The 5,868-nt window shown below is 43.8% G+C and overlaps 1 non-coding gene across 1 annotated transcript; it reads left to right on the forward strand.

The window, feature by feature from the left end:
• Positions 1–305: 305 nt before the first annotated feature.
• On the forward strand, positions 306–1,670 carry LOC116916054. Its single transcript, XR_006651008.1, has 3 exons — positions 306–830; positions 927–1,455; positions 1,497–1,670. It is a non-coding gene; the product is annotated as an uncharacterized LOC116916054 (transcript).
• Positions 1,671–5,868: the final 4,198 nt, after the last annotated feature.

Here is a 5,868-nt window from a genome sequence, read left to right on the forward strand (position 1 = left end):
AACTTGTTTAAGGTGCTAACGAACACCAAAGCGGGACCCTCCACACCAACACTCATCTTACTCTTCAAGAGCCTAGTCCAAAGCATAATAGACTATGGTCTCATAGCCTATGGCAACACCAGTAAAACCAACCTAGAAAAACTTGATATAGTCCACCGGGCCATAATCAGGATCATACTGGGCTCCAAATTTCAACACCCAAAGAGATACTCTACGCAGAATCAGACACTGCACCTATCGCTACCAGAAGAAAGTGGCTAACCAGAAAATATTTGATCAATCTGAGCACCAGACCCCGCAACCCGATGTACAATACGGCGAAGGAACTATTCGACGAACAAATCGAATACCCGACAAGAAGCACCCCGGGGCTGATAAACGAAATGCCGGTACATCCAGCGGCTGGGGTTATCCACGTTCGAGAACATACCACCACCATTCACAAGCTACAACTACCCCCCACCTTGCAGACAAATGATCTGCAAGACACTGTGGTTCCCAACTTCAAAGAACAAAGCAAAAGCTAATCCTGGTGCAGTAGTAGAGAGATTCAGAACACTACACCAGCAAATACCAACAACAACGTTGTGCATATACACGGACGGGGCAAAATCGCAAACCTCTAAAACGACCACATGCGCAATGTACATTCCAACGAGAAATGTCTCCCAATCGTGGACCATGGACAGTCAAGCAAGCATCTACTCAGCGGAGCTGATAGCCGTACACAAAGCCCTTGACTACACATACAAACTTGACGAAAACCCACCAGAGGTGATGGTGTTCTGTGACTCTAGCTCAGTGGTAAAAGCAATTGGGTCCACCACACCAGGAAACAACGAGACATTACACCAGATTAGAGAAACGATATCCAGCCTCAAATCCAGCGGGACACAAACATCGCTCACCTGGATACCGAGTCACGTGGGCATCTAAGGCAACGAAGTGGCGGACAGACTGGCGCAAACCGAGTGCACAAAACCATCTGGAGCAAAAGCTAACCATAAGCTCTCCCCATCTGAAAAAATCTCAATAGCAAAGGCAGACTGGAGGAAAGAACACCTCCTCTATCTCAAGACATGCCGGAAAGCCTGCATTCAGACTATGTCCAGGACAGGGCTGACCAAGTGGTTCCACCACAAGGAGAGAGCCATAACAGTATGCCTTCACAGGCTAAGAACAGGGCACAACTACCTGAATTCTTTCAATCACAGGGTGGACAAAGACGCTGACCCAAGCTGTCGAGAAGGTTGCGAGGCGATCGAAAACGTCAAACACATACTAATCGACTGCCCGTACACAGAAAACCATCGCTAAAAAATCCACCAGCTACTGGCAACCCACAACATCGACCTCAATGTCGACTCACTACTCGGCCTCAACATGGCACTAGATACAACAGTACAATGCAAGATAAGGGACACCCTAGCCAAATTTCTAAACCAAACAAACCTCGTAAATATTATATAAAGCAAAAATAGTTACCATGGAGGTAGGCAGTGATAGTATGCAGATGTAACAACCAGATGCGTCTGACCATCATGAATTTCCAATCCCAGTCCCTGACCAGGGAAACAACAAAGGCACAGCAACAGCTCCGGAAACTGCAAACAAAGGAAACGAAGATAAAAGAAGAAGAAGCCGCCAATCCCTATAACAAGGATACCTAGTAAACGAAACAACAAGTAAAGACACCAAAACAAACCTCTAGCCCAAGGCCACCAACCAAAACAAAAATAGACAAACACAAACACAACCCAAACAAGGAAATCACCACAAACGCACGCTAACTTATGCAAACACAGGGGACACAACTAGATAATGGCCGAGACCATGCTTAAACACCAAACGACACCACCACACGAAACCATCTGACCAAGCAGCTCAGCAACGAGTTGAACAAACTCACCGGTAGGGCACTACCAAAACCGCGAACGCCAACACAAGATGTCCCCACAACAACCTCCCCCTATGAAGCTATCAACCAACAGGGGATGCCGGACCACAAACTGAAACAAGAAATCGCCGGTGCGTGAGGCCTTCATACTAGAAGGCCAAAACTGCCGCATATATGGCCGCACTCGTCCACCTAAATACTACCAATACCAATACCAATGAAGTTTACCATGAGTAGAAATGGAAGTACTCTTCTCACGGAAGAAATTGAGCTACACTCGTTCTGCTCCAGAGGTGGCGTTGCGGCTGGTAATTTCCAAACTAACAAATATTTTAGGTTTTATCGAATCAAATAATTTACATTATATTTGTATCACTGAGACAAATCCAATGCTCATTTGGGAAATATTCGTTTACAATTCATCGTTGGAGAAATTTAGGGTAAAAGTTTGTATCACGTGATCTACCTTATGGACACGTGTGATAAAGAGGAAGGGCTAGTTCGGAAACGTTCACTTTCATTAACTTTACCCTTGAATCTTTGCTTTCTTTCTCTCATTCCCTCTCTTCACAAATTCCAACTAACCAGCCGCAAACGCTATCTCTGGAGCTTAACACGCGTAGCTCAACTGATTCTGCAGCCGTTACTACTCCCGATATACATCATGGTCTAACCCACCTCCTTTCCATATGTGGAGGCAGCTGTTTCATGTCTTGCTGGAAATCAAACGTATGAATCACAAAAAAAAAAAATGTATTTAAGTTGTTATTTTTCTTTAGGACTCCACCGTTCCTTTGACAGAAGAAATACTGAATTGATGGTTGGGATCGTTTCTGTTTGCGTTAATCGTTAACATGTGCCTTGCTAGCTCAGTCGGTAGAGCATGAGACTCTTAATCTCAGGGTCGTGGGTTCGAGCCCCACGTTGGGCGTTCAATTCCATGTGGTCTTAATCGAAACTTGGTTTCAATCGATCCGTAAAATTCAGTTCCCATAGTGTAGTGGTTATCACGTCGGCCTAACACGCTGAAGGTCCTCAGTTCGATCCTGGGAGGGAACAAGATATCCTCTGCATACAGTTCTGATGTGTTTGTTTATATTGTTAACATACATTCGGTTGTAAAACCCTTTTAAAGCAAGGATCCTATGGTACAAAGACTGTAGAGTAGAGAAATTCGAAAGAAAAAGGTAAAGCCTAACCGGCGGCAATTCGAACCTTTTTCAGGTGGTCGACCTTTTTCCAGGCAGAAAAAGTTACGTGAACCCTCTCGAACCAATGGAAGCACGTGCACTGAAACAAAAGGGAACAATCTCGAATTGGTGTTGGAACGCACTCAATTGAGCTGTTAAGAAAAAAAATGCAAGGATGGTTCTTTGAGGGATGAAAAAAAGAAATGGTGTCTAAAGGTTGTTGGAACGCAGTCAATAGACATGTTAAGAAAACATGAATTGGTGCTTGTTTGGATGCAACAGGGAACGGTCTCTTAAGGAGTTGTAAGAACTCAATGAATTGGGGCTTGTTTGGGGGGATGCAAAAGGAAACGGTCTCTGAAAAGTGTTGGAATGTAGTCAACACAGCTGGTGAAAACACAATGAAATGGGGCCTGTTTGAAGAATGTAAAAAGTAACGGTCTCTGAAAATATTTGGAATGCAGTCAATGGAGCTGGTGAAAACAGAGTGAATTGGGGCTTGTTTGAAAGAAGTTAAAAGGGAACGATCTCTGAAAAGTGCTGGAATGCAGCCAACAGAGGTGGTGGAACCAAAATCATTTTGGGTTTGTTTTAAGGATGCAAAAGAGAACGGTCTCTAAAAGTGTTGGAATGCAATCAATAGATCTGGTGAAAACAATGAATTGTGGCTTGTTGGGGGGATGCAAAAGGGAACGGTCTCTGAAGGGTGTTGAAACGCAGTCAAAGCTGTCAACAACAAAATTGCATTGCTGGTTGTTTGAGGGATGCAAAAGGCAACGGTCTCTGAAATTTGTTGGAATGCAGTCAATGGAGATGTTAAGAAAACAAAGATTATGTGGTTGTTTGAGGGGTGCAAAAGGGAACGGTCTCTTAAAAGTGTTGGAACGCAGTCAGTGGAGCTGTTGAGAACAGTAAGCAATAGTGGTTGTTTAAGGGCTGCAAAATGGAACGATCTCTTAAATTGTTGGAACGCAGTCAGTGGAGCTGTTGAGATCAAAATGAAGAGGTGGTTGTTTGAGGGGTGCAAAAGGGAACGGTCTCTGAAAAGTGTTGGAACGCAGTCAGAGGAGCTGTTGAGAACAAAATGAAGTGTTGGTTGTTTGAAAGTGTGCAAAAGGGAACGGTCTCTTTATGAGTGTTGGAAAGCACTAAATGGAGCTGTTGAAAACACAATAAATTGGGGCTTGTTTGAGGGATTCAAAAGGAAACGGTCCCTGAAAAGTGCTGGAACGCAGACAATGGGGCTGTTGACATCCCAAGGCAATGGTTGTTGTTTGAGGGATACAAAAGGGAACAGTCTCTCAATGGTGTTGGAACGCAGTCAATTGAGGTGTTGAGGACAAAGAACTGGTGGTTGTTTGAGGGATGCAAAAGGGAAGGGTCTCTGAAGGGTGGTGAAAAGCAGTCAAGGGAGCTGTTAGGAACACATTGTAATTGTTGTTATTTGTGGGAAGCAAAAGGGAACGGTCTCTTAATTTGGTTGGAACGCAGTCAAAGGAGCTGTTGAGAACATAAAGAATGTGTGATTGTGGAGTGATGCAAAAGGGAACGGTCTCTCAATGGTGTTGGAATGCAGTCAATGGAGCTAATAAGATTACAATGAATTGGTGGTTGTTTGAGGGATGCAAAAGGGAACGGTCTATGAAGGGTGGTGAAAAGCATTCAAGGGAGCTGTTAGGAATACATTGTAATGTTGGTTGTTTCAGGGAAGCAAAAGGGAACGGTCTCTTAATTTTGTTGGAACGCAGTCAAAGGAGCTGTCCAGAACACAAATTAATAGTGGTTGTTTCAGGGGTGCAAAAGGGAACGGACTCTTAAAAGTGTTGAAACACAGTCAGTGGAGCTGTTGAGAACAAAATTGCAGTGATGGTTGTTTGAGGGGTGCAAAAGGGAACGGTCTCTTAAAAGTATTGGAACACAGTCAGTGGAACTGTTGAGAACAGTAAGCAATTGTGGTTGTTTGAGTGATGCAAAACGGAACGGTCTCTAAAAAGTGTTGGAGACGGAGCCAATGCAACTGTTGAAAACCCAAAGAATAGGTAGTTGTTTGTGGGATGCAAAAGGGAACGGTCTCTGAAGATTGTTGGAACACAGTCAATGGAACTGGTGAAAACAAAAGGAATTGGGGCTTGTTTGAGGGATGCAAAAGGGAACGGTCTCTCATTGGTGTTGAATACAGTCAATGGAGCTGGTGAAAACACAATGAATTGAGGCTTGTTTGAGGGATGCAAATTGGAACGGTCTCTTAAGGGTGCTGGAAAGCAGTCAAAGGAGCTGTTGAGAACATAAAGAATGTGTGATTGTTGAGTTATGCAAAAGGTAATGGTCCCTCAAAGGTGTTGGAATGCAGTCAAGGAAGCTGCGAACAACACAATGAATTGGTGGCTGTTTGAGGGATGCAAAAGGGAACGGTCTCTGAAGATTGTTGGAACACAGTCAAAGGAGCTGGTGAAAACATAATGAATGGGGGTTATTTGAGGGATGCAAAAGGGAACGGTCTCATAAAAGTTTTGGAACGCAGTCAGTGGAGCAGTTGAGAACAAAATGCAGTGGTGGGTGTTTTAGGGGTGCAAAAGGCAACCGTTTTTGAAATTAATTGGAATGCAGTCAATGAAACTGTAAAAAAAATAAAGAATATGTGGTTATTTGAGGGATGCAAAAGGGAACGGTCTCTGAAATTTGTTGGTATGCTGTCAATGGAACTGTTGAGAACAAAATTGCAGTAGTGGTTGTTTGAGGGATGAAAAAGGCAACAGTCTCTGAAATGTGTTGGAATGCATT

The sequence above is a fragment of the Daphnia magna genome, linkage group LG9, assembly GCF_020631705.1.
Source record: "Daphnia magna isolate NIES linkage group LG9, ASM2063170v1.1, whole genome shotgun sequence".
Lineage (NCBI taxonomy): Eukaryota > Metazoa > Arthropoda > Branchiopoda > Diplostraca > Daphniidae > Daphnia > Daphnia magna.